An 18,486-nucleotide genomic window follows, 5' to 3' on the forward strand; every position below is an offset into this window, starting at 1 on the left:
GAGGAGAGGGAAAATATTCACACCCAAATTAAAACCAGTGCACTATTGATTTCTTTGTACACTAGATTAGCATTTTTGATTTGTTACCTGAAATTTCTGTAACCTACAGATGATTTTGTTTCCTGTCTGTGAATACGCTTTTATGATTTTGCCCAATAGATTGGGTACTGAAAATAAATTGGTTTTGCTCCATTTCTTACCATTAAAAAAAGGCATTTCTTACCATAAAAAAAAAACTATTTTTGCCAAAAATAGTAAGATTGAAGAATCTTTTGTTTATTTGCAAAATACTGAGTGCTGATGCAGCTGGACTTGTAAAACAATTTTAAATAGAACAGGTTATTTGTGAGGAGGTACCAGGTGTTTGCTGCCCCTTGCTGTAGGCCTTGCTGTCTTGGCACTCCCTGCCCAAAGCAGGTGTCCCTTGGAGGTGAAGAGGAGAATGAAATGTAGTCCTCCAGGAGCTTCCTAGAAAGGCCAGCCACGATGAGTATCCATCCTCCAGAGTCTAAAAGGACTGGGAACAGGAAGAAGCCAATTAGGGCCCAACAGGCAAGATATAAAGGGCTTGCTGCTTCTTCCAGGGGTCAGTTCTGGGTGAAGCTAGGACAGCATACGCAGGATCTCCCATTGTCTGAACCCAATAAGCCTGGCCATCCCAGCACCCTTTTGAGCCAATAAAAGACTGTTTTGTTTACGTTGTGGGATGTAAGGCCCGGGTGGGCTGTCCTGAGTTGAATATTAATTTGACTGCTGTAAGATTAGGTGAGCTTGCAGGTGAGCCTGTGACAGTATCCTCCTTAACATGTGCATTAATGATAAGGGCAACCAAAATTTTCCCATGGACTATGAAAATTAGACTTCTGGTGCCATGTTGGAATAGCTGGCTAAAAGTCCATTTATCTGCACCTATACCCAATTTTTAAAGTGATTTAAAAAAAAACAGGCTATGTCTGTTTCTGGCTATTTAGTAATGTAAGATTAAAAAGTATAAGGGATATCATTTTTCATGTCACAGCATGTAAGCCAACCACTTAAGTGCCTGGGGTTAGGAAAAAATTTCCTCCATACTTATGTTATTGCAAATGTGTTCATGGTAGAATTTTTACATCTTTCTCTGAAATATCTGATACTAGCCACTCGTGGAGATGGCATAGCTAGACTGGCCATTGGTTTGATCTAGTATGGCAATTCCTGTTCCTATGTCGTAACTGGGGTTTTGTGTGTGTGTACAAGGAAAAACCTTATGGGGGCTTTCCATATTTCATATCATGAATCAATTAGTGGTACCATGGGCACTCCCATGAAGGTTTAAGAAAGTCTGAGCAATCCTCTATTTGTAATCCATGGACAGAGCATTTTTGTTATCCCCATCCTTTCTGACTGAGGCATAAGCTTTGATCTAGTCAGTGTTTCTGACATTACTGCCCCTATTGAAACAGCACATACCTGAATAAAATTTTCAGCATCAGGAAAATGTTCTTCCTGGTACTGAATCTGACTGCTAAAAATCCTGCTACTTAGAGCCGTGTACTTTCAAGAACAAGAGATCTCAGTGGGGTGGATTCCACAGTTCATCTGGCAGTAAGGGAGGTGCCAACTCCTAGATCTGGGTAGTAGCATTTTATTACCAAGGCATCACCTAATGGTACAAACTATGCACAAAGCTTTAACCACTGGCATTAATGGATATTGCATGGCTTACTCTCCATCTCTTGAATTGAAAATGCACTCCCTGCTGCCAGTCGGCGTTAACCTTGGTAATATCACCATGTCTGCTTCTGAACTGAGTTGCTGTTTTTCTGGAATCTGCACTCTAGTCGCTTTTTGTGTTTATGTCCAGATCAAACACTTATTAAAAATCATAAGTGTTATTTTCCAAAACCCACACTTTGTATGCACTTTGCTTTATATACTTAAAACATAAAGTTGTTAAATCTGTATCCTGAGAAAAATATTGTAGTAAATCAACAGAAGTTGAAATTGGCATCAAATCAAAGGCAACATGCTCCTCAAAGGAGAGACCATATCTGTGTAGAATACAGACTCCTTCCCTTTTTGTTAAATAAGAATGAGAGATTTTTTTCCCCTCAAGATATAAATGTTATATAATGGCCCAAACTCCCAAATAAAAAGTGGTCTTGTATTGCTGACACAGTTACACAAAAGCCTGAAGTAAAGACATGGCCCTGTGCCCATTTAATTCAAAGGTGAAACTGCTGTTTTCAGTGGTGCAGGATCGGGGCCTTAATGTCTAGCTGTCCGTGCATCACCTTGAACATGGAGCTATGGCCAAGGCTGAGATGGCTTCAAATATGGGGGCTTCCTGCAAACCTACTAAGAGTGGATATTCAGCTACTTGCTACAATACTAACTAGTGTTGGTGTCCTTCTCTCACTGTGGAGACATTTAATATGGAGGTTGCCTTTTTCCCAAAACAATGCTTTAACTCAGCAGACACAAGGAACTTGATGCTCCCACTGAATTCACGGGGAGTTTTATCGCACAAACAAACTGAGAGAAGAACCAAAGTTAGTAGCTGTTAATGGTTAATTCCAGCTCATCTCTATTAAACTCTTCTTCATTTTGTAAATATGGCTGTTCAGGCAGGTGCTATCACTGGCCAAAGTTGGGGTCAGAACGAGCACAGCCAGGCACTATACTTACATCTGTTATACCACAGTGCCAACCCTGGAAATACCCCTAATATTTTTATACTGAATCTTCTCCTAAGCTGACAGTATCAAGTGACTAGCTGGAGATGGCTTTCCGATTACACAAAATCACTAGACTAGATGGAGAGACCCAGATGCCTTTATTCAGTTTACTTATAGTTTTAAATCTGCTTTTTGGCTAATTCTAAAACTAACTTTAAATGAAAAGCTTATTTCCTAATGAAAAACTCTAACATTTTAAAATAAGGGCAAATTAATTAATACTAAATTATAGTTGAATTCCTATATAATTATGTATTCCACCCACTTGAAAACCTAAAGAACTCAGCACAATTTGTCATGATGATGATTACCAATGGGAGTAATAATAGTTAGCCACTTTTTGTAAAATGTACCAAAAAAAGCAAAAGTTCAGTTGGAGACTTAACAGAAAATAAATATTTAAGTTGGCACAGTAGCCACTGCTATACCCATTAAACCCACATTTGAAATATCAGAAGATTTTCAGAGACTTAGGTCAGATTGTCTCTGGCCCTTCTGTTCTATAGAGGTTCTTATATCCCACTCATCAACACAATATCTGAGCACATTTCAGGAGTTCATTAAGCAATGTGACTACACGTTTGTCACATGCTGCGCTGTTCGTTTTCTCATCCTCTCCCCACATGGAGAAGAATGTGCAGTGGGTTGCCTTGTTTTGGTAGGTTATGTAATTTGTTGGGAGGTCATTAAATATAAATATAGCTATGTGTCTCTAGTAGAGAAGGAAAAGTCAAAGAAATGTGACTTGCATTTAGAGGAAAAAGTGGTGAGGACTGATATTCCTCAGGAGTTTATTCCACAGTCTTGAACCACCCCCAGAAAAAGTTCTCTCCCACGCAGATAAGTTTTTAACTCGTATTGTTGAGATTTGACCACAATCTTCATGCCAGAGATTTAGACCATCTTTTAGATACCCTCAGAACAGTCGATAAAGTGCTTTGAAGATAAGGACTGCAACCTTGAAATTGATTTGAAATGCTAATGGAAGCCATTGTAGAGAGTGGAGGACAGGTTTGATATGTGTGCAGTAGCCTGTGTGGCTGAGGAGATGCTCTGCAGCATTCTGAGCTAGCTGGAGTTTCCTAAATGCTGAAGGCTTCATGCCCAAGTATACTGCATTGCTGTAATCCAGCCAAGAGGTGACACAGGCATGAATAACTGGGGCCAGGTCTTTGTCTGCCAGGATGGGATGGAGTTTCCTAGCCAAGCAGAGATGGTAGGAAGTGTTAATCATGGATGATGCTATATGAAAGCTCAGCATCAGCAAGGAATCCAAGAGTACTCCTAGACTATGGACTGAACTGACCAGTTGTGGATGTGCATCTTCAACCAGTGGTGACTTCTGAAGAACTTATAGCCATCACGCACACTTTCCTCTGTCCACTAGTATCACCTCTGTCATCTTCATCCTAGTACTGTGCTATCGTGGTGGTGTGGTCATATGTGGTGAAGGATAATGTATCATCTGCATATTTCTGGCACTTGAGTCCATGTTTAACCAGTTAACCTAGTGGCTTGCATGTAGATGTTAAAAAAGACCACAGAGAGAACTGATTCTTGTGGAACCCCTGCAATTGAGGGGTCTAGTGATGAAGGTGCAGTTTTCTGTTTCTGCTTGTTGGGTGTGTCCCTACAGGAAGGACTCCAACCATTTTAGCACATTACCCTGGACCCCTGTATTTCAGCTGAGGCAGCAGAATATCACAATCAGTAGTGTTGAATGCTGCAGAGAGGTCCAGGATGATGAGAATGGATATCTGCCCTCTATCCACTGACAGATCATTCATCAGCACTATAAAGGCAGTTCTGATTCCATGTCCTGGCCTAAATCCAGATTATGCCAGGTCTAGAATGTTCGCTTCCATTGGATGAGCTGGTAGTTGGTCTTTGGCTAGCTTCTTTATAAGTTTGCTCAGGATAAGGGGGGTTGACACTGGAAAGTGGTTCACCGGGGCTGAAATATACAGAGTGAGTTTCTTTAGTGATGCTTGGACTACTGTGTATTTGAAGGAGGAAGGCAAGATTCCTTCTCTGAATGAGGAGTTGGCTGTTTTGGTCAAGAATGGCACCAGTTGTTCATGACTCCATTTCACAAGCCAGGAAGGGCCTGGATCAAGACCTTTAAGCTGTGTAGAACTTCTTGAGTGAGTGAATACTGAATTCTGAGAACGCAGGTGGGCTGTTGGTTGATGGGTATAGGTGAAGCAGATCCATGCTGTTCGAGATGCCTTCTCAAATGAGCATAATCTTTTTTCAGCAAAGTAGAATGATAGCTCTTTGCAGCACTTGGTGCCTGGCTTGCATCCAGGCACTCAGAATTAATGAAGTGCTCTACCACCCTGAGTCACTCCTTAGGGTAGGATTTGGCAGCCTCAATGGAGGCTAAAAGGAAGATTCTCTTGGCCTGTAATACTCTGCATATGCTTTAAGGAATTTGTTATGGTTCATCCTGTGTGAATCACCCTTTGTTTTTCCCCATCCGTGGTTGAGTTTCCACCCCACTCTCCATCCCTTGCAGTGTGTCAGGGCAACCACCAGAAAGGTTTTCTGGGGTTATGCAGCTCATGGCGTTTCCCATCCTAATTTCTCTGCATGCCCTCAAATCCCTTTTTCCACAAAGAGATCATTCAGGGGAAGCTCCATCAAATTAATTTTGCATCTTCTTCGGCTGCCTGTTCCCTCCTGACGGCTTTACCACAGAAGAGGAGATGTGTGCTTTAGATTTTTGGATTTGGCAGCAAACCCACAATGCTTGTACCAGTTAAGCTGTCCACAAACTGCAGAGCTGGCTGAATAATGCAAGAAGCTATTCACAAACATCTATTTGAATAAAACTTGTGAAATCACTTCATCAGTGATGTGTTTTGTTTCTTGTTTGCAAACATTAATATGCACACACTTTTGTTCACAAGTGTAACCCGCTATTCAGTGTGTTGTGTGACCCTCTCTCTGTCCAATCTACAGAGGATGTGAGTCTGTTATAGCCCCAGCGACAGACTCTTTTGCTCAAGCAGGAGAGACTCATGTTTTTAGATCAAATTCCCTGATTCAATCCCCAGTTTGTCAGCCAGGATGGCAGCTGTCACACAAGAATGTTCACAGAAGGCAGAGGTCTGGTGAATATGTGAAAATAAGTGTTTTTGCAAAGTTTCAATCCTGAAATGGTTGGTTCAAATTCTAGTTAGGAAACACCACTCTTATTAAATAACAAACAGTGTTCACTTGTCTTTTGTCGGATACTTAAATTGTAAACTCTTTGACGCCATTACTGTATTCTCGTTGTGTATGTGCAGTATCTAATACAAAATGAGGCCCTGATCATTGACTGAGGCTTCAAAGAGTTACTGCAATAAAACGCATTGAGTGAATAGTCACAGGGAAGACTGCAAGAAAAGCCATAGGATTAAATGTTTGCATGAAACTTTTTAATCGTATGGTTTTGAAAAACTTAATTTAGTGAGAATCATAATCTGTTCACAAATTTGTGAGCAAAGAAATTATGACTTCATCAAATTATTATGAATAGCTAATCCAGATCTAGCTAATGTTAATAGCATTTTGATGGGAAGTTAAATTAAGAATTTTCGAATATTGATTTTTTTAGAATCTTTCTGGAAATTCTTTTGATTTCCAGGTTATTATTTTTTACTTAATCTCTTTTTTTTTTTTTTTTGTTTTTGTGGGATATGTATTCGTTAGTTCTCATGCTAATTTCCTATCTCCATCCCCTTTTTATGTTTTTCAGTCTTGGTATCTTGAGGTAATCAGAAATCCATCTTAAAGGCATGAAAGGCCAGCTGCCAAGATGAAGGATTAACTTCCTCTTCCCTTCCCCCTCCCCCCATATACACATTTCACAGTTGGCCAGGAATGTAGTATTCAAAAACAGGTGCCCATTATGTGAATAGTCTCTGATATTGCAGAATGCCAGATTTGGCAGCCCAGTGCTTCAATCCAATATAGCTAAACATTTTGTTCCTTTTGGGTTCCAGCAGCTAGGAAGGTTCTTCTCCTTCTCCCCCCCCCCCCCCCAAATGTGTCTGTGTGTGTGTGTCTCTCTCTCCTGTGTTTTTACTGAAGTTTTCAAAAAAACAAAGCCAGAAAGAAAAGCACAGAAGAGAGGATACATTACATTGTTATAATTAAATGAAACAGGTTCCACTGAAGAGCAATATGTAGCATGTATACTACATAGAGTGCTTTATGCATTTTCAGCTAATAAGTTTTAATTAAGAGAAATTCCTTACAGGGCTCCATGTATTCTGGAAAGGTCCATTCTGTTGTTTTGGTTGACGGTTTGTTTGTAATCCAAAGCATGGAGTGAATCCAATGATCTACATGTATGAGCCATATGCACAATTTTTAAAATTTTGCCCGGTTTTGGAAGACTTGTTCTTGCACATTTGTGATTATTTGGCATTTCAGATAAATGTCTGGGCTATGTTGCTAGGTCCCCCTTATTAAAATGGCAGGAATTCCAATGATGAACTCTGATTGACATATGCCCTCAAATTTGCTTCTCACCCAATACTTTCCACTTCTCTCTTCCTATTGTACAGCATGAACAGAGGAGCTGTCACTGCCTTTGAGTGGGAGATGAAGCAAATCAATCACTTGTCAATGCAGAAGTAACCTAGTCACAAATGATGAGTGCAGAGTTATTGATTTCTCCCTTCTCCCCTGCAAGGAAACAGCTGTTCAAAGTTTACAAAGGAAAGAAGGAGACCTATTATTGGTGCAGCAAACACGGAGGACACATTAGCATGACAGATTATGGACTAGTGGTTAGATTTGGGGGTCTGAGCCACAGCTAATCATAACCTCAGGGGTGAGAATATTCTGTGATTCTTACTTTTTCACTTAGTCTCTCTGCTTCTGTCTACTCATCTGTAAAAGTAGTCTAATACCACCTGCCTCATAGGGATTTTATGAGGCTTTAATTATTTAAAGTATTTTGAGATTCTCCAGTGAGAGATTCTATACCAGCATAAAGTATATTGTTTATTTATGAGGACTCAGTATTACATGTGAGACTATTGCAGGGAAGGGCTGAAGAGATTTGGGAGAGAATTTGAACCATCAAAAAAAACAAAACCAACCACCGTCTCTGTTATAGTCCCACGAACTATAATAAAAAAGTTATACTTGCACATCTGCCGATATAAAGTTTCATCCTGCTCTCATTGAAGTCAATGCTAGAACTTCCATAGGTTTAAAAGGTGCAGGATCAGGTCCTTGTGGAAGATGGCACATGGTGATGTCTATTTACAATTGGCACCAAAAAGCAGACTTGGGAAGAAGGGAGGTGGCTAATAACACTGGGAATAACAACATGAGCTGTCTGAATGCTGACAGAAAACTATTAGTAAGTAATCTATTTTCTGATAGACCGGAAAAGTTGACAAATATTGTCTGGCCATTTGTAGAGGTGGTCAAATCATTTAAAAAATATTACATATAATTTGTTAATTGGTGAGGAGGGTAAAAACTATTGACAAAAATTATTCCCCAACATTATTCAGCCAGCTATGCTAATGCTAATAACTTTGCATCACCTCACTATCAAAGAGAAACATATTCAATTTGGGACTTATGCCTGACAGGGCTTTGGCAAGAGGAATTTTCAGGTTCCATTCATAACGGTCAAAAGCAGCCAGGTGTGTTTGTCTACTTAGCTCTGTGATGTCATCCAGGGCAGCAGATATTATGTGCATTATCTTTCACCAGGGCCTCCAAACAATAAGAAAAACATTTATTTTTCTGTACAACAAAGGGAATTGCACATGCTCTGAATGCCCATTTTGCTGATCATGAGCATAACCTGTATCTTAGATTCTTCCATCACAGTCACTTCATAGTGTTGGCCGACATAGTATGTCTATACTACCAACTCCACACCTGTCCAGGCATGCAGTTGTGCCCAACCCCCATCCTCGCTGAAACCCCTGAGGCATGTGTCTTGGGGTGCATAGATGACCAGCTAGCTAGCTCTCCTAAGGGGTCTGGGTATGTGCTCAGGTGAGCTGTGGCCTGCCCCTATACCTGCCCACTTTCCAGAGTGGATGTGAGGAAGGTGCAGGTAACAGGTCTCAAGTTTCAGTAGTCCTCCATTTCCATTCCCCCAGTGCTCTGTACCCACATCTTCCTGCCTCTCAGTAAAGGCAGTGGAAATCTAATTAGTCACACAATGACTAGGCAACACCTTTAGATGGGGTGCTCCAGAAGAGGAGGTTCAGGCTGGTGGGGGAGCCTGAGAGGGAAAGAGGAGGGTCAGGCTGATTGTAAAGGTGGGAAGGGGGCTGAGAGTAGAAGAAGTGGATCAGGCTGGGAATAGTGGGGTTCCTGAAAGGGGAAGAAGAGGGTCAGGCAGGTGGGGGAGGAGAATTAGCCAGTTTGTCTGCCTCTGAGATGGCAACCCTATTGTGGCTAGGCCAGACGTGGTCAGAGCCACCCCCGCATCATGACTAATGACAAGGATGGATGGGCTAAACTTCAGTGAGTGGCATTTCCCAGGGCAACTCAGGTTTGATGCCCTAGCCAGATGCACAAGCAGGTCTAGCGCCCAAGGCAGCTGGGCCTCTTCTCTGTCTAGTTTAAGGAAGATGTTGGGGGACAAGGGACCAATTTCCACAGTGCACAGAGCCCCAAAATGCTGACAGAGTGCTGGATCTAGGGGAAGAGGGAAGGGCACAGAGGCACATGCGCACCTCATCTATGCAGGAGAGCCCCATGCAGAAGATTCCCCATGCAGATCTGGGGGCCACAATCCCCCCTAGAGTTATGCATCACTTGTTGAGTGTTGTTTACCATTGTACAAAACATGAAAAGAGAGACCATCCTTCCCAAAGAGTTTACAGCCTCAGGCCTCCACGCTGCAAGAGACCAAGTTCATTCTAAAAGGTGCCAAAATTGGCATGATCAGTTGTCCTGATTTTTATAAAGACAGTCCTGATATTTGGAGCTTTGTTTTATATAGGTGCCTGTTATCCCCCACCCCAGTCCCGATTTTTCACATTTGCTGTCTGAATTGTGAGGTTAAGCCCCAAATTAGACACTGACCTTATCTGAAATAAAGAGAAAACTATAGGAAAGAAACCTGCCTATGGAAAACCTCCACAAACTTTTATTCGTTATGTATGTGTTGCAGCCCACGTATGCTAAGTTTAAAAAAAAAAATTCACAGAAAAGGACAGAAAGAGGCAATGAGCAATTCTAGCTCTGTTGAACCTGAAATGAAAGCCAATAATAACCTAAATGATTTCAGGAGCTTTCAAGAGCATTTCTCCATCTTCTTCAGTTAAATTAAAATGAACCCACATGCTCAACTGTGCTTAAGCAAAAATAGTTACCATGGTTACAGTGGAGTTATTCTAAATGTAGTACAGTATATGAAATCAGCTAAAATGACTATGTACAAACTGATGACAGCTGTGCATGCAAGTTAAAAATACCTGGTAAACAGAAAATCCCCTCAGTAAAAATAAATCTTTAGGATTTATGCCTCTGTCTTTATTACGTAGTTACTGAGGTGACAGTAATAGGGGAGGAGGTGAAAATGAGCAGCTGAAATTTCATCCAAAGCATTTTTAGTGCTATTTATGAGGAGTCAAGTACAAAGTAATAAACTAATATTACATGTAAACTAATTAATCATTATAAAAGTCAGCAGAACAACTTATTAAAGAAAGTACCACTTGGGAAGCATAAGGAACATAAACCAAAGAAGATGCATTAACTGATACAAAGAAAAGAATCCAACAGACTATATTTTACCAAACATGCTACAGTATACAATAGAGCGCTTTCCCCCCACCCCCGGCAAGTTTAGGTTGGTGCTTCCCTTTCCTATTTCCACATCAGAGAACAGCATCCAACCCTTAACAAAAGAACACCAGGAATTGCTGCTGTTTAGAGGAAAGTAACTTGGATTGTAAAATGGACCCCTTTAAGTTGATCTCATCCATACCTCTTTGCTTTGCTATTGTATTCTTTAGTCCTCTTTCTTGGTCTGTGTCTGAGGTATAAATTCTGTCTTTAGATATGCAGAAGGGGAGTTATGTGAGGGCAGGGTTTGCTCCAAGAGTACCTGACACTTTATAGAAAACATGGAAATGCATTTTATTTAGAAATATGCCTATTTATATCTTACACAGTACATGTTCGTTCTTTGCCCCCTGTAAGAGAGTGGAGAAATCTGACCCTGTACTAGGACAAGAAGTGGTTAATGGCCTGTCCTGAAGACGGGGACTGGAATCAGCCTCACTCTTCAAGCCGGGAAGGAGAGCCTTCAGCTGCATCTAATAACAAGGGGAGGACACACTATATAAAGGTGGATAAAGCAGGCCTCAGCGATGACTGTCCTAACAATTGGATACACATCCTTAGAGGGAATAGGCCTGAGAAATCTGGGCAATTGGTGAAATGAGAGGTTTTCTTGAAGAGTGCTTTGTCAATAGACTGATTGACCATTCTGTGTGAATGGGACAGACTGTCCCCTGGCAGTTTCTTAAGGAAAGGCAGAGCCTCAGTGTTCATTTGATTTTTCTTCTCCGGAAGGATCTCAGCCTGGACAGTGGGACTTGGTTGGTTGATTGGCTTGTTTGAGTTAAGAGGGTGGATGATGGGGTCCTCCATCTGCCCATTAACCACCATGTGCCCATTAACCCTAGTTGTGGTTAATAGGCACTCCCGGATAGGGCACCTGCATGCCTTCCTTGTATATTGCTAAGTACACCTGTCTGAAAATGTTCTCTTTTTCTTAACGGTTCATTTGTTACTGCTGTTTATTCCCTTAAGTGAGTTAACTGTTAATAATGGAGAAACTCAGTAGAGTCACATGTTGTTTGCTTAAGCATTCAAAATTTGATTGTTTATTGAAAGCTCATCAGAGTGATCTGAACTCTCATAGGTCCTAAATTGTAGATACCCTACAATGATCTCCCTAAAAAAGCAGGATATACTCTAGACACAAACTTATCATGAGTTTAGCCAAAACAGGCTGTTTGGAAAAACTATCAGCAACAGAAGGAGGAAGCTTGTCACTCAAGTTGGAACTCAGCTTTAGGTATAGTGGCCACTACCACAACCACTTATCAATGCAAATTAATACAGTCCTACTCTGTCAACTGGGAGACTCATTGGAAAGTACAGGTTTGGAAATTAGTATATAAGAGAGCAACAGAACAAATGCAAGGAGATTGCTTCACAGTGCACCCTGTTCCTTTGTTTAGATAAGTGCCATTTAGTTTTAATTATATCACAATATAATAATGAATATTCTGTAGTATTACTCCGTTGCTTTTTCCAGAGATATGACCTCACTCAAATACACTACTTTTAAATCTTTGCCAAAAGATTATACAGACCACCAGTCCTTCAGTGTAGGTGAATTATGAGAAGTATGAAGTAGTGAGTTTCTATTGTCTTAGCATTAGAATTTGGTAAACAGAGTAAATTGGTGAGATTCTTCTGGCAATGAACCAATATCTAAGACTAGGATCAGGCAAAGTTGAGGAGGGAGCCTCAGATAGAGGTGTGCCTCAGAGGTCAGCTTCCCTATCACTCCAGGCAAGTTTATCTAGTGAGACTGGATCTTGTAATCCAGAGGATGGGGCATTATTTTAATAACTTTATATAATCCGACCAAAAATGGGACTGTAGTGGGGTGGCTGCCCCCTTCCTATCCTAGATGGGGCTTCAGCAGGCCAGGGAGGCGGTACAGGTGGGCGGCCAATCAGAGGCTGAGTTAGAGACGGCCAATCAGAGCCAGACTCAGCCATCTATAAAGGCTGCCCAGGAAGGGAGTGGGGAGTTTCTGCCTGGTGGTCAAGGAAGGAGGACTGGCTCCTCTGCTGGAAGGTAGCACCTTGGACAGGGCAGTGCTGGGGAAGGCCAGAAGGAGCTGGGGAGCTTCAGCCAAGGCAAACTCCAGGCTGCCAGCCTAAGCCAGGCAGGTGCATAGGGCTGAAGGGGAAGTGGCCCAGGGACAATAGCAGAGCAAGGGGAGAGAAGGAGGGCAGAGAGGCTGCTGCTAGAGGGTCCCTGGGTCAGAACCCAGAGTAGTGGGTGGGCCTGGGTCCCCCCCTTCCCCTTGTGCTACACCGGGCTGAAGAGAAGCGTGGCCCGATGCAGGCTGTGGCGGGGCCCTGCGATAAGGGGCTAGACTTAGAGGCTGCAGCCAGCCACTACAACAGGTGCAGATCGTGGACTGCTGATAACACCAAACCCCCGGAAGGGGGTGAGACCGGAGCAGTGGGCACTGCCGGAGGGAAGTGTCCTGAAGAGAACACTGCCAAGCGGGGAGCAATGAGGGTCCCCAAAGCAGCAGAGCAGACAAAGGGCAAGGCACCACACGAAAAAGGTGCTCCATGACTGGACAGAGCTAATTCCCAGAGCAACCAGCAGGAGGCACCAGCGGTGGTGAGTCCTAACCCCGTCACAGGGAGGCAAAGCTGGATAGTGTTGGATACCAGAAGTATCAAAAAGTCTAGTTGTTGTCTGGTCACTTTAAAAGAATTTCTTTGTCTCAAGGAAAATAGGAAAATCTGAGTTAAATAACTAATACCCTATTTCAAAAAGTACTGTTAAAATAAATTGGAAATGCTAGAAAGTAAATGTAGAGCTGTTAATCATTACTCAATACAATTAAAAAAGGGAGCAGTGGGTACTATAGATTTATTTCTTTATTGAATTTTTTGGAAGCAATATTGGATAGTCCATGTAATTGGCCAGTATCGGTTGATGTGTCTCCTGGCTATCTGAAATTTAGTAACTGTTAATGGAATAATAAGAGAGGAACTTTGTTGAACACTCTTAATTATCTTTTTGAGTGTTGGTGATAGAGAAATCTTTATCTTTGTATGTAATAAATTCAAGCCAGGTATTCTAATATGCCCCAGGGGGACAAAGAAAAGAAAACACTGGCATTTTTGAGAATCAGATTCATACTTTTCAAGGCTGACTTTACCAAATTAAGTGCTGAAGTAGCAATTTTCTTTCCAGTGAAAATATGTGATTTTTTTTTACACATTCAGTGCAGCAATGCAATTCACTTGCAAACCCCTGTACCCAGGGAGTGACGCTGAATCCAGTGGTTTGTATTTGTGGCTTTTTCCTTAGGATAAAGAAGGCCATAATCCAGCAAGGTGCTCTGAATGAACGGAGCCCCATTGGTTCAGTGGGACTCCATGTGGATCCCGGGGCCCACCTGGCAGGATCACAAGCTGGTCTTTAAATAAATGTACACCTGGAAGCAGCAATGTTCTGAAGTATCTCGGTAACTTTTATGTATGGTTGTGACATCAAATCTCAGTCTATTAAGCCACAGTATTTCTGGTATTTTGGGTACATTTTCCCTGACTCATGCATAGTAAGCATACTGTGTGAGGCTAGTTTTTAACAGTTTGTAATTCAGGCAAAGACTCAGCCAAGCAAAAAATTTGCTGCCCAAGGTCGGAGAGCACAACTGCCCAAGCAAAAAAAAGGATGGCTGGAATTGTGCCGCCCCAATCACATACTTCCTTTGCTGGTGCCTAGAGCCGGTCCTGCAAATACTTAAAGGGTTGGATTTTCGAAAAAGCTCAGCATTTCTCCTAACTGCTCCTATTGAAGTCAATGGGACCAGATGAGCACTTTTGAAAATCCCACCCAATGTGTTTTAGAACAAACGATACCACTTCAGCTACCTGACCACTTGCATCTCAGCAACACAGTTCAAATGTCAAACATCAAATAGTCACAGCAAATTGCTTGTGAGCAATCTATAAGTTTTTAAAAACTGCTGAAATTCAAACAATGAATAAAGTTGAGGTACCTGATATTTGCGCATAACTGTTCTGCCGGCAGACAAAGATGCTGAATTGTTAGATAAGTTATTCATTGCAAATCATTTGCTTGGTTATTAGAATGTATTTCAGAGCTTTCCATGAAGGGAAAGTTACACTTGTTCTGATCGTTCTTTCTCATAACATATTCCAGAGGTATCCAAGTTGGGTGCTTGATTTCATTTAAGTTACAGGACATACACTAACACCACTTGGAGTCTGTATACAATATTGCCATGTAACTTATTACATTGTTGAGCCAAGGTGCATTACTGAGTTCATTCAGGATACAGGGAAAGTACAGAAAGGATAGGTAGAAAGTAGAGAAAGGATAGGTTCTAGTCCAGAAGTCTCAAACTCAAATGACCATGAGGGCCCCCTGAGGACTAGTACTGAGGGCGGCATCACTGACAGCCCCCGCCCCCACTCCACTCCCTCCATGAGGCCCTGCCCCTGCCCCACATCTTTCCAGCCCCCTCCCTGCACTCAGGGGGTTGGGGTGCAGGAGGGGTGCGGTGGGGGCGCAGGGCAGGGCAGGGCATCGGCATGCAGGAGAGGTGCGGGGTGCAGCAGGGGGCTCAGGGCAGGGAGTCCGGGTACAAGAGGGGTGGAACAGGGGGCTCGGGCGACAGGGGGCTCAAGGCAGGGCGTCGGGGTGCAGGAGGGGTATGGGGCGTGGCAGGCTGTTGGGGTGCGGCAGGGGGCTCAGGGCAGGGGATCCGGGTGCAGGAGGGATGCGGGGTGCGGCAGGAAGCTCAGGGCAGGGGATCCGGGTGCAGGAGGGATGTGGGGTGCAGTAGGGGGCTCAGGGCAGGGGGTTGGGGTGCAGGAAGGGTGTGGGGTGTGGAAGGAGCTTGGGGTGCGGGGGGCAACAGGGAGTTTGGGGGGTGGGCTCCGGCCCAGCGAGCACCGGGGGCAGGGCAGGCTGCCCACCCAGCCATCCGCCTGCCACCGCTCTGGGAAGTGGCTGGAGCCTGGGGGGGGATGGGGGGGGGCAAAGGGGTCTGTGTGTTGCCCTGGCCGTGCCTCCAGGCACTGCCCCCCTCAGCTCCCATTGGCTGGGAATGGAGAACCGCGGCCAATGGGAGCTTCAGGGGAGGTACCTGGAGGCACAGCCAGGGCAACACAGACCCCTGTGGCCCCTCTCCTCCCCCCCCCCCCCCCCCCAGTCCTGGCCGCTTCCCGGAGTGGCATGGGGGCAGGGCAGGCAGGCAGGGAGCCTGCCCTGCCCCTGGTGCTCGCCAGGCCGGGCCGGAGCCGCTCTAGGTAAACGCTGGGGGAGTGGGGGGGCCACAGGGAGCTGGCAGGCCGCAGAAAATAACCCTGTGGGCCGCGTGTTTGAGACCCCTGTTCTAGTCAATAGAGAGCACTACCATGTTCAATATCTAGCCAGTAGAAGGCATCCTAGAATGCTGGAAAAGAAAGCAATAGCCTGAGGTCAGGGGCCCAGAAAAGCAAGCTAAGTGCGGAGTTTGATCCAGTATTGGAGCAATAGCAGCAGGCCAAAGGCAGCAGCCTGGCAAGTGACTGTGAGGGAATACTGGTGAGTAGGCAACAAGAGAGTGGAGACAGGAAAGAGAAAAGCCTAACAGGGAAGGAGTTGGGGCTGCCAGTAGCTAAGGCAGAAGGAGGCAACTCCATGGTCTGCAGGCAGGAGCTGTGGATTCACTCCCCATACGGATGACAGGACACTAGCCCGATGAGCCCACTGAGACCACAAACAAAAGACCTGGCCTCTAGCCTGTGGTATCTGCAAGACAGGGTTTGATTGCTTCTTGTGGAGAGATGGACCCAAGGGATAGTCCATGGCACTAGGCCTCCAAAGAGTACAGTTACCTTTATAGTGCTGTACTGGACTGCTCCAGAGGATGTTAGGAGCTGCTAAAGTAATTAGGCCTCGACTATTTGTACCTTATATCTTCTGGCAGCCTCAGTCAAATAATCTTTTATTACTCAAAACGTATGTGTTTTTAACAGGAACTTAGTGAAGGCCAGAGCCTAGTATTTGGAATGAATACAGCTTGTGCCTGGGCTTGTGGTACACAGAGCATTCTGCCAGACCGCTAGAAGGGCCTGGTGCACCATTGCAACACCCAGCAATGGTGTCTGCTACCATATTTAAAACAGATGTGTATTACTAGTGGGATATTGCCATTTAACTACAATAATCCTTATATTGTCATGGTAACTAACATATGCACATCCTTCAATATCCAACATTAACTGGACATGATTGTAAGACAGGTGGGGTGGTGGTCTACCTAAATCCGCTAGTGCACTTGGTCCCTTCTGAACCTCCCTACAACACAGAAGCAGAAGACTCTCTGTGCACATATTTGGGGTGGGTGGAGGATATTATCCAGGCTATTTATTAATGACATCTTTCACAACCAAATATTATAGCAAGCATCCTTCTCTATTTCAGAATGTTTTTTATTTCAGTTTTAGTCACTGTTCTGGAAGCAAGAGTATATGAATCATGATCCTGTAATAAAAACAGGCCCATACCATTTTGTGAGGTTCAACGGTCATTTTAACTAGTTTGTTGTGATCAAAATAATGCAAACAGCTTGTGTTTATGAATATTTTTCCAACAGGCACTGATTTTTCTGTAGTAACTTTCATAGTGGGATAGTTATAATGTACATTTGTAACAGGAATTTGGGAAAATGCATAATGATTCCTAAGAATCCTTGTCATTCCTGTTGAACTAGGAGGGTATTGTGTAAATGCTTGTATCAAAAACCGTGGTAATAGGCTCAATGCCCTTACAATTAATATTTCCTCTGTTTTGCCCCCCCTTTGGAAAATGAGCATGCTCCCCAGTTGATTAGTAAACCCCAGATTAACTATTGAAAAGTTTGTGTCAGCTAGATCCTGGAGTCTAGAGGGTTGGACTTCAGGGCATTCCCTCCAAGAATGTCTTAATGTGCCTTATTTTTGTGACAAAGGAGCGACAAAGGATGCATTTAGCCCCCAATTTTTAATCCAGAAAGAAAATGCAAATTAAGGAAACTTGTTCATTTGAGAAACCTTTTATAAGGGTGTCACAATACAGCTCTGGGTCATACAGTCCGTGACAAGCAAAAGGCAAAAAGAAGTCAGGAGACTTAGCTCCACCTCTCAATCAGCTTTTATTCCTTTCCAAGACGGGATCACCCATCTTTCCCAGCAGTGTGCCCTTGTTGCCAAGAAGGCCAATGGCATTTTGGGATGTATAAGTAGGGGCATAGCGAGCAGATCGAGGGACGTGATCGTTCCCCTCTATTCGACATTGGTGAGGCCTCATCTGGAGTACTGTGTCCAGTTTTGGGCCCCACACTTCAAGAAGGATGTGGATAAATTGGAGAGAGTCCAGCGAAGGGCAACAAAAATGATTAGGGGACTGGAACACATGAGTTATGAGGAGAGGCTGAGGGAGCTGGGATTGTTTAGCCTACAGAAGAGAAGAATGAGGGGGGATTTGATAGCTGCTTTCAACTACCTGAAAGGGGGTTCCAAAGAGGATGGCTCTAGACTGTTCTCAATGGTAGCAGATGACAGAACGAGGAGTAATGGTCTCAAGTTGCAGTGGGGGAGGTTTAGGTTGGATATTAGGAAAAACTTTTTCACTAAGAGGGTGGTGAAACACTGGAATGCGTTACCTAGGGAGGTGGTAGAATCTCCTTCCTTAGAGGTTTTTAAGGTCAGGCTTGACAAAGCCCTGGCTGGGATTATTTAACTGGGAATTGGTCCTGCTTTGAGCAGGGGGTTGGACTAGATGACCTTCTGGGGTCCCTTCCAACCCTGATATTCTATGATTCTATGATTCCCTCCACAAAACCCTCCTGCCCCACTTCTCCCAAAAAACCTCCCCCTTGACTTGATTTAGTCATTAACAACAATTTTATTACCTTAGCTTCCCCTGGACAAGAAGTAGTAATGGGCCAACAACGCTATATCCCTTT

At 43.6% G+C, this 18,486-nt stretch overlaps 1 long non-coding RNA gene across 1 annotated transcript in view; it reads right to left on the reverse strand.

The window, feature by feature from the left end:
• Nucleotides 1-324: 324 nt before the first annotated feature.
• LOC311521227 overlaps nt 325-18,486 on the reverse strand; it is a 60,799-nt gene continuing 42,637 nt past the window's right edge. The window contains exon 4 of the long non-coding RNA XR_014711827.1: nt 325-517. This is a non-coding gene — a long non-coding RNA (uncharacterized lncRNA). The remainder of the gene's footprint in view (nt 518-18,486) is intronic.

Source organism: Lepidochelys olivacea (assembly GCF_965140295.1).
Source record: "Lepidochelys olivacea isolate rLepOli2 genome assembly, chromosome: 5".
In the NCBI taxonomy this organism is placed as follows: domain Eukaryota; kingdom Metazoa; phylum Chordata; order Testudines; family Cheloniidae; genus Lepidochelys; species Lepidochelys olivacea.